This window comes from Gobio gobio, assembly GCF_949357685.1.
Source record: "Gobio gobio genome assembly, chromosome: 21".
Lineage (NCBI taxonomy): Eukaryota > Metazoa > Chordata > Actinopteri > Cypriniformes > Gobionidae > Gobio > Gobio gobio.
This window is the reverse complement of record NC_137117.1, coordinates 43,359,598-43,370,540: the sequence shown is the minus strand read 5'-3', so window position 1 is coordinate 43,370,540 and position 10,943 is coordinate 43,359,598.

Below are 10,943 nucleotides of genomic sequence, written 5' to 3'. Positions count from 1 at the left end.
CTAAAATTCACTGGATGGTCATATACCTTTTCACCACTAGATGGGGGAAAATATCACACAGTGTAGCTTTAAACAGGCCGATAAGATACTATTACCGTTTTTTACAGTCCCTAGGACACATTTCTCAATACTTTGGCCACTTTTTCTACACTCTTCACACAGTGAGCACAACAGAAATCTATGTGAGCTACATAGCAACATTGTGTCGGCTCAGATCCGGCCCACATCTGGCACATGTGGAATATTGATCTGTTTGCCAGATCTGGGCCACATGCAGGCCATAGCAATGCCACGTGTCAGCCAAGAGCAAAGAAATAAACCAGAACTGGACCTTATCTGAGCCACAAAATCTGTGTAGATTAAATAAGGAGTCATCTCAGCCTTAATAAGTCTGTTAACAAGCAGAATCACTGAAGGAAAAAAGAGAACAGAAAAATAGACGAGCAGAAACACAAGAACTACAACTGATTTCAACCACAGCCTTATGAAATCAACTGAAGATAAAAGAAGACATTACATTCACTGTAAAACCCAACAAGTTAAGCTAACTCAATTAATTTGAGGAAACTGATAACCTCAATTAATATGAGTTTAACAAACTTAATTGAAGTAAAGAAAAACTGTAGTTATGAGTACTCTGAACTTATTTTAATTGAGTCCACTAAACCAAGGATATTTCTTAATGTCCAATTAAACTTTACACTGCATTCAAATATTTATTACAGCTAAAACTTCACTATAATGAGTAAAACAACAGAAATAACAAACTTTAAATTAACTCAGAGAGCTTGCTAGTTACTGCTAGCTCACAATAGCACACACAAAGTCAAACCCAATGAGTTAAGCGAACTCATTATGTAATGAGTTCGCTTAACTCATTGGGTTTGACTTTGTGTGTGCTATTTGAGGAAGCTTATTACCTCAAATAATTTGAGTTTAAAAACCAACAGTTATGAGTACTCTAAGCTCATTTAAGTCGAGTACACTAAAATAATTTTTTTTAAATGATTCTTAATATATGTTGCAGTTGAGTAATTAAGTGATTAATTAAGTGATGATTGAGCATTGATTATGAACACCTGATGATAATGAGCAGAATCACAGAAGGAAAGAGAAACACAAGAACAACAATTGATTTAAGCCACAGCTTTAGATGAAATAACAGAAGATAAAATAAGACATTAAATCTCTGAAGATCTCAGCAGAGGAGGATTAAACAACGCCACAAACAGCATTACCAGCTTCACACATTACTAACCAGACTGACTTTATTTCTGTCATTTCTGTTTTAATGAAAATAATAGTTTAATTGATCATTCATTCATCATGTCACCATGATGGAGATGAGTCTTTTTTTAGTTGGCCTCTTGACCCTTAAACATTTAACTTTATTTTTTTTCCCTCTGGCTGCTTTAACTTTTTGTTTAGAAAGCACATTTGTTATGGTAAGAAATGCCTAGAGATAATGTGATTAGTGATGTTGGTACAATCATCATGTGGTGGCTTAAATTACTGATCTCACCCAGAGTTTTTTGCCCTGATAATAACAGTATTGAGTTTTTAATATGTGTATCACTCATAATGGTGAGTTGGCAGCACAAGATCCAGCACTGTTGTGGTAATTGAATGAAATGCAGTATTAATCTGTGGCATTACATAGACACACACAGAGATCAAGAATCTGCGTATGAATCTCAACAATGGTGACAATCAATGAAAAGCTTCATGCTGCAGTGCATGCTGGGTACCACCAATCAAAACTCCCTCATGGGTCCCAGCATGCATTGCGGCATGAATAAATTATGCATCTGAATTGTGACTAATTTTCTTTGATTCTTACTATTTGCTTTTACTTTTGCTGTGTTTGTTGTGATTTTTTTGTAGCTTGTTTTATGTTCAAAGTTGATCTGTTTATCTGAATATATTTTTTTGATTGTCACCATTGTTGAGATTCATACTCTGATTCTTGATGTCTGTGTGTGTCCAAATAATTGTCTTAGATTAAAACCTTTTATGCATTAATTTTATTCATTTATATCCTGCATAATGTTTGATTTTCATAACCTTCTTGGATCTTGTGCTGTAGAAACACATAGGTTATTTTATGAATAATACAAGAAATATAAACATAAAACCTCTACCCAGAGCATTAGACTCTGAATGAGATAAGTGATTTAGTCACCACATAATGACAATATCATCAGCAAAATACAACCAACTTACATTTCACTGATCACATTTCCTCTTGGCTTCTCTTATCATGACAAATGTGCTTTGTTAAAGCAACCAGACATGTCTTGTCAAGGGTCAAGATCCCAACAAACGCAAACACTGAACACCATCATGGTGAATTCAAACAAAACTATTATTTTCAATATATCAGAAATGACAGAAATAAAGTCAGTCTGGTTAGTAATGTGTGAAGCTGGTAATGCTGTTTGTGGAGTTGTTTAATCCTCCTCTGCTGAGATCTTCAGAGATTTAATGTCTTCTTTTATCTTCAGTTTATTTCATCTAAAGCTGTGGCTGAAGTCAGTTGTAGTTCTTGTGTTTCTCTTTCCTTCAGTGATTCTGCTCATTATCATCATCAGGTGTCACCATCAATATGCAATTATCACTTATTTAATCACTTAACAATACAATTATTATCCAATTATCATGCCGGGAACTAGAAATGTTCTATAACTGTGTAGGATATACAATTAACGCATTTATTGTTGCTTTTACACATATTTAAAATGTTACTTTTACACTTTTTTACACACAAGCTCAACCAAGACCAAAATAATGGATTTTTACTGGCAAATTTACCAATGCTTTAACACTGTATGTCAGAACAGATAACACCATGTTCTAAACCTAACCTTATAGTAGGGTGACCACCATCAAACAAACCAAATGTGGGACGATTACTAAGTTTGTGTGGGACATGTTACCAACACTAAAACATAACCTGAAACTGTTGTATAATCTTAAATTCAACATCACTGAGCCCAAAGGCAACAGGCATCATGCAGATAACTACTTTTGAAACAGTTCTGACCAAGTGCAACTAAAATCCAACTAAATAAATAATGAAACATAAAACAACATTAAATTAGTTAATCCTATATATTAATTTATTTTATATTATATATATTATATATATATATATATATATATATATATATATATATATATATATATATATATATATATATATATATATATATATATATATATATATATATAAATAATTTTTTTGGGGGGGGGTTGTATATATATAAAAATATATATTTATATTAATTTATATACAGAACTGTATTTGTTTATATATAAATATATTCATTTATATACAGAACTATCCATTAGTTTTCTGACAGGGAACACATGGAACGAATCACCGGCCACATTTTGATTGACATCCGTCACAACCTACTAGTGACCGTGTTTACTCCTTTCTTTTCAACCATTGGATATGGTTTAAAAAACGGCTTTTGTATTTGTGTAAGGCGGGATGTTACTTCTGACGAAGCGCTGTTAAATATAGGTGAAAAACGATGCCGCAAAAATAATAAATAAAATGCTTTCTTAAAAAAGCAAAAGAACGAATGCATGTTTTCTCAATATGATCATTAAAAATCAACAGACTGGTGAAAATGCGGGACATTTTCTCAATATGCGACATGCGGGACAAGGGGTGAAAATGCTGTGCGCTACAACGCAAAGCGGGACAGGTGGTCCCCCTACCTTATAGGCTAAAGTCAAGGTAAACAGCTGTCTCTATTGAGAATTGAAACACAAATATATCCCCTGTATTTTATTCCATTGGTATTACGTCTATGGAGAGTCCCCACAAAGATAGTGAAACAGCTGATTGAATTTGTGCAAATATATCAATCATAGCTGATTCCCATCTAGGAATTGTTCAGGGGTAATGTTCTTTCAATCACATGCCCATATGGTATACAGTATAAAAGAGGGCATCTTTGGGCTGATCTTGTGTGAAAAAGGAACAACACAAACAACACAGCAACACAAAGAAAGTCAGAAAAAGGCCTGCATGAGGGAGAGGAAGATGAGTAGGACAAGGAAGAGGAGTGGGACAAGGGCAAGGTTGGAGGATGCACGAGGAGTTAGGATGCATGGTGGCGTTCAGAGAAGGGCCAGAATTAGGGTAATTGAGGAAATAAGAGCTACTATCATAGACCATGTCATAAACCACAGGCTATCATATAGAGAGGCTGGTGAACGAGTACAGCCAAATCTCAGCCGGGACACAGTGGCATCCATTATCCAGATTTTTCAAAAAAACCAACAGGTAGGATATTGTATAAGGGCTTCTCCTACTGCAAAGTGTAAATACTTTTACCATGTATTTCAGTGACTGGATGCCTCTGGTCCCTAACTGTATTTTGTCTATCTAAGGATTCAACATCTACCTCCCTCAGGGGGCAGAGGAAAGCTCCTAAATGAAGAACAGGAACTTGTTATTGTCAACATGGTGATTGCTGATAATGAAATAAAACTGAAGGGCATTCTTTAAAGCTACTCTGAGATGGGTTATTCATTTTTTTGTATTGAATTTCTGCAGCAAAAGAAACAAAATGCATGCATTTACTAAACCCAACAACAACAACAACAACAACAACAACAAAAAAGAGTCTTCAAAAGACACACAATCTATGAAAAAAGTAATGCAGTTTCTGAAATTCCATAGTGTTAGTGTTTTTATGACATTGTGCTATGGTTGACTAAATGTTCCTGTTGGAAGAGAACATGTGTTAGGGTTTTGGTAGACATAGTATATTGTGTTAGGGAATTATTGTATTATGAAAATTAGTTTTGGAGTTTAGTTTACAATGTGTGATTTTGAGCATGAAATTAATCGTTTTGGCAATTGCGTGATATAGGTGTGTTGGAGCGTTGAGTTTAGGAAAATTGTTAAAAGTATTGAAAAAATTGCCATAGCGATTGTAAAAAACTGTAAACAACTCCACAAGCAGCATTGTCAGCTTCACGCATTACTGACCAGACTGGCTTTATTTCTGTCAGACGTCTACAGAAGTTCATTGAGAATTTAACTCTAATGTGTTTCATTTGAAGCCACCATAACTGTGATCAGTGTTTCCATTAGTTGGGCTCTTAAAGTGCTCTTATTATAATTTTGTCTGATTAAGCTGCAATGAGAGTATTTTTGTAAAACATGTTTGAAGTAGCAAAAGAAGATAATTCGAAATGACATCAGATAATGATTGTTATCTGTTGATGGGTTTAAAATCATCATAAAAGCAATAGAGGTCATTTGAATCTAACCTTTGTGTTGTGCTGTTAATACAATTACATAACAAACCCTGTGTTAATGAAGCATCAGATATAGCTGAATTATTACAATCAGTTAGAAAATTGATACAAACATGAGGTCAAACAGCTCTGCTACAAGGGTAGAACTGTTAAATGAACTCGCCTCAGAATTTATTTGACTCCTCTCAACAGTGTTAAAAGTAACTTTGAAGCAGAGTTAAAGTTAATGATATAATTAAGTGATTAATTAAATGATGATTGACCATTAGTGATGAACACCTGATGATAGCAAGCAGAATCACTGAAGGAAAGAGTTACCATTTTTTTTCCAGTGTTTGCTTTAGTTGGGCTCTTGACCCTTGACTTTTTAACATAAGTTTGTTCTGGCTGCTATAACTATGCTTACAAAACACTGTTTTATTATAGCAAAGTCAACAATAAATAATTTTTCATGTGTTGATTAACTATTAATTATTATTATTATTATTTAGCATCCTTTTGTGACCTGATAAACTAACAACATTCTGAGACCAATCTTTACATATATAGGTGATATGTTGATTTTGCATTTAATACAAAAGTTCTGTGGTGTGCCAATATAAAAAATTCTGCACTGTAATATAGTGTTTAAATACCTTGTTGCTTAAGACACACACAGACATCAAGAATCAGCATATGAATCTCAACAATGGTGACAAACAGCATATCAGATACAATGATTAACTCTGAACATCACAAAACAAGCTACTAAAAAGTCACATAAAACAGCAAAAAAAAAAAAAAAAGTGGTAAGAATAAAAGAAATTACTAAAACAATTAATCTTATAATTTATTCATGCCGCTATGCATTCTGGGAGCCATGGGTGAGTTTTGATTGGTGCACCCAGAATGCACGCAAGAAGCTTTTTGATGGCCACCATTGTTGAGAGTCATATACGCTGATTCTTGATGTCTCTGTGTGTCGATATGACAATGTTGTACAAATGTAATAAATTGAGGTCCCTAAGAAAAAATAAATTATGAATAATATTTTGAAAATGTAAAAATGCTGAAATTTACACATGCAAGCTTTGTGTGATGGGTAGAGTGTATGTGTAAGGGTGGAGAATAAATAGTTTGTACAATTATAAAAACCATTATGTCAATGGAGAGTCCTAGCGTGTGTGTGTATGTGTGTGAACAGTAGGTCTGAGCAGCTTTGTTTGAGCTCCAGTTGACGACAGTGACATTCAAGACAAAGAAGGAAGGGTTAAAAAATTAAAGTAATTTTCAATGTTGCAAAATTTCAACATTTTGACAACTAATTGTGGCAATGTCTTTATTTTTCTGGATGTATTCCTGTGCATACAGGCACATACATTAGACAAACTGTCATATTTCAGAAACTGACTTTTGCAAGACACAACAGGCAGATCTTTCATGCTGCATACCACAGAAACCACATTCTAACTATTATTTTCTTCATCTTTCCCCTACAGGTTAGGTGACAATATCCTGTGTACTCCTTCCAAAAAGATTTCAGCTTCTGCAGGATACATTTGTGTTTCAAAACATTTGTGTTTTCCCTAGAGCAAATGCATGAAGTGTCTCCCATTTCAAGACGTCAGCTACAGAGCAAAGATCTACCTGATGAGGCTTGAACTATATGACTTTGTAGTATTTTCATCCTTCTCTAATTCTCGAGATGTGGGACAACATAACTTTAAACTCATAACTTATACTGTGTCCCAACAAAAAATGGCAGCACTGTCATACAAATTATTGATTTTTGAAATAATTTGCATCATGTTAATAGCAAAACCAGAAAAAATTCTAATAGTTGAATTTTCAATATTTATATTTTAAATATAATTTATATATTATATATATATAATAATATTTATATTACTGTAAAGTGGAAATATACCCAATTAGATCAGTCTCAAAACTCAATGCTTTGAGAAAAAAATACAAATGTCACCGTGGCTGAATACATATAACATATAACATATAAACTGAATATGCTATAAATATATGCTCTATGGAGCTTTGTGAGTGTGTTTTGTAGCTTTGTGTGTATAGTTTAGAGAAAAGGAGCCACAATTTAAGAAATTGTAAGCAATTTTTCAACTCAGCATATTAAGTGGGAAAAAATGGAAAAAGCAGAAGGTTGTATCTAAGTATAAGTAAATATGTTTGACAGATTGTACTTAAACTCTTATGTTTTCAGTTTTGATATCTGATTTGTCCTGGAACTGAAGAATTAGTGTAATATTGGGAAATTCAGCTTCCACAAAACTGCATGCACATGTGCTAAGAAACCACCAGGTGGTGTTGTGCTTCAGGACAGGACAATGCAGATTTTTTTAAATAACTATTTACGCTTTGAAAATTTTAGTTTTCATGTAATCATGCAGCTTTATGATATGACAGAAATCAACACTGATTTCATCCTCTCCTTTTCATGTACTTTAGGCCTATGTTTACAAGACATCAAAATATTAAACCAACTGTTGTCTTCTCAATCAAATGCTATTACTGCTTTTAAGAGAACTAGTTAGCTTTTCAAAGACATTTTTGCAACCGGGTGACAGGGTTAGTGGATGTAAGAAGCCAGTTGAGTTCGTCACATTAACTGTGAACTTACACTGTAAATTCTAACAAGTTCAGTTTACTTAAAAAAGTTTGGAAACCGATTGCCTTATTTTTGCAAAGCAAAATCAACCCTCAATGATTTAAATATTCTATGAAATAGAAATTTCCCATATGAAATATTTTTTCCCCCCAAAAAATAAAAAGTCATGCCAAAGAGGGTTAAAGGGAAAACTGAAGTGAAGTTAATAATCAGCTAAAAGTAAAGAAAGCTAACACTTCAAGTAAATGGAGTAATACATATCAAGTTAGTTTAATGCCAATTCTAGTTAACATACTCTAGAATATTTACTCACTGATTCTTGAGATAAGGGACAAAACATGTCCCAAACACAAAAGCCCTATTTATGTTAAAAAGTAAGAATGTCAACACAATACAAATACTTAAAAAGTTACATCTAAGGGAAATTTGTATACTCAGGATATTAATTGCTTATACTTTTAAATAATTTCTCTAGTATTATTTTAAAAGCACACTCTATACTTGGAAACATGTGTAATTTAACGTGTCCTCAGCATGAGGTCACAATGTAAAACTGCCAAACAAAGTGTTTAAAAATGCAACAAATAAAAAAAAAAAACCACAATTAGGCTTAAAAAAACAGTTTAATGTGATTTAATATGTTTTTTTTCAAGAGCAAGAGAAAACACAATCAGGTGCTGTCAGCTGCTCAGTGATAAGAATATGATAATTGTGAAGAGGCAAAATTCACAGATAGTGAATAATGAAAACTTTGTTTTGTTGTGATTCTAGAAAAGATCCAGCACTGATTTAATAAGAAAAGCTGAATAAATTTTAAAAATGAATGTCTGTTAAGTGCTTTGACCTCCTGCAAGTTTTACTCACACACAGACATCAATAATAAGCCTATGAATCTCAACCATGGTGACATACTTCATGCCGCAATGCATTCTGGGAGCCATGGATGAGGTTTGCATGATGCATCCAGAATGCATTGCGGCATGAAGCATGTCACCATTGCTGAGATTCATAGGCTGATTCTTGATCTCTGTGTGTGAGTAGAACTTGCAGGAGTTAGAAGTGATTATTGTGTGATGTGTTATTAAACTGGAGTACAAAATTTATATACATGTTTTAAAAATCGTTTAATTGTTTTGATTAATACAATGCTGGATCTCCTGCTTTAGAATAACAAGAATACTTTAGTCAATTACTCTTAAGAGATCATCAAATGAGGCCACTATATGATAATAACAAATGTATCATCTTTCAATAACTTCATCATTAACGTTCTATTGCTGTTCTCACCATAACAAACAGTTACAGCAGCCAAAGACCAGAGTAGTGTTGAAAAGTCAAGACCCCAACTAAAGCAAACACTAATCACCATAGTGGTGACTTCAAACAAATCTATTATTTTCAATAAAATATCAACATCTAAACCTCTGTTAATCTCAATAAGAGCTTCTGTAGACATCTAACATAATTAAAGTCAGTCTGGTTAGTAATGTGTGAAGCTGGTAATGCTGTTTGTGGAGTTGTTTAATCCTCCTCTTCTGAGATCTTCAGCGATTCAATGTCTTCTTTTATCTTCAGTTGATTTCATCTAAGGCTCTGGCTGAAGTCAGTTGTAGTTCTTGTTTCTCTTTCCTTCTGTGTTTCTCATTATCATCAGGTGTTCATCACTAATGGTCAATCATCACTTAATTAATCACTTAATTATCTCATTAACTTCAACACTGATTCAGTGTTACCTTTTAACACTCTGAGGCCTAGTCCAAACGTACACGGGTAATTTTATAACCGGAGTTTTTCCTCCTCCGTTTTAAAAAACAATCGCGTCCGTGTGGAGCACGGTATAAAAAAATTTCCGTCCACATGAAGACGCAAAACCGCGCTATGATTGGTTGCTTGATTTCCACATGGGTCCCATCCACGGCACCGATGCACTGAGGGATGCCATGGGCTCAGTGAAACCCTTCTACAAGTTTACTTTGGAATCAGTGACAGGTACACAGGGGCAGGGCTCAAGTGGACTGAAGCTTCACACACTTGCCTTACTATGTTGTATTATTGTATTCTGGCGCCTCTGTTCTGCAATACAATGAGATAACTGCGCATGTATCTGTATATACGTAATAAGCGCTGTTAGCAGAGTTAACACTGAGGATTTTGCTGTGCAGAGCGGCCTGCCGGGAATTCTCCCGATTATCCCGATGGACATTCCGGGCCTGGACAGTGAAACAAAACTACAGCCACAGCTTAAGATTGCATCAACTGAAAATACATTACATCTCTCATCTCTATAATCCTGACTGACTTTATTTCTGACATCTACAGAAGTTCTTATTGAGAATTAACAGAGGTTTAGAGGTTGATGTTGTATTGAAAATATCAGTTCCATTTAATTGGGCAGTTTGACTCTTGGCTTTTGATGTCAGTGTGTGGACTTTTTGACAATGTTTACACGCATTATTTATTGCAAAAGAAGCCATAAACAAAGATAGTCATATGATATATATTACAAATAATATAAAGGAGACTGATAATTGACATATACAAAAAAAAATTATCAAATTGTTATTAGTTGATTTTCACCAGCATTCATTTTAATCTATTTATCAACAATTCTGTAATATAGTTTAGTTATTTAACTACATAGTGAAGTAAACAACTTTTGGCACACCCACACAAACATCAAGAATCAGCATATTAATCTCAATGACGGTGACATGCTGCAATGCTTGCTGGGATATATAATCATCATAGTATAACACTCATGACTCCCAGCATGCATTGCAGAATGTCACCATTGTTGAGAGTCATATGATGATTCTTGATGTTTAAGATGACTGACCTGTGGCAGTAAAGCATTTATGGTGAAAATCTATGAAAAGACACTTATTAAAATTTCTATCATCCCTTTTTCTCAAAGATTGTTTTGATTAAAAAAATTTAACCTTTTCACCTGATAATTTATGTTTAGGGATTCCTTTGCAACAAAGCATATATTCCAGTTAATGCTGATACTCAGACCACAGACTGACATAAAATGCAAAGTCAAACA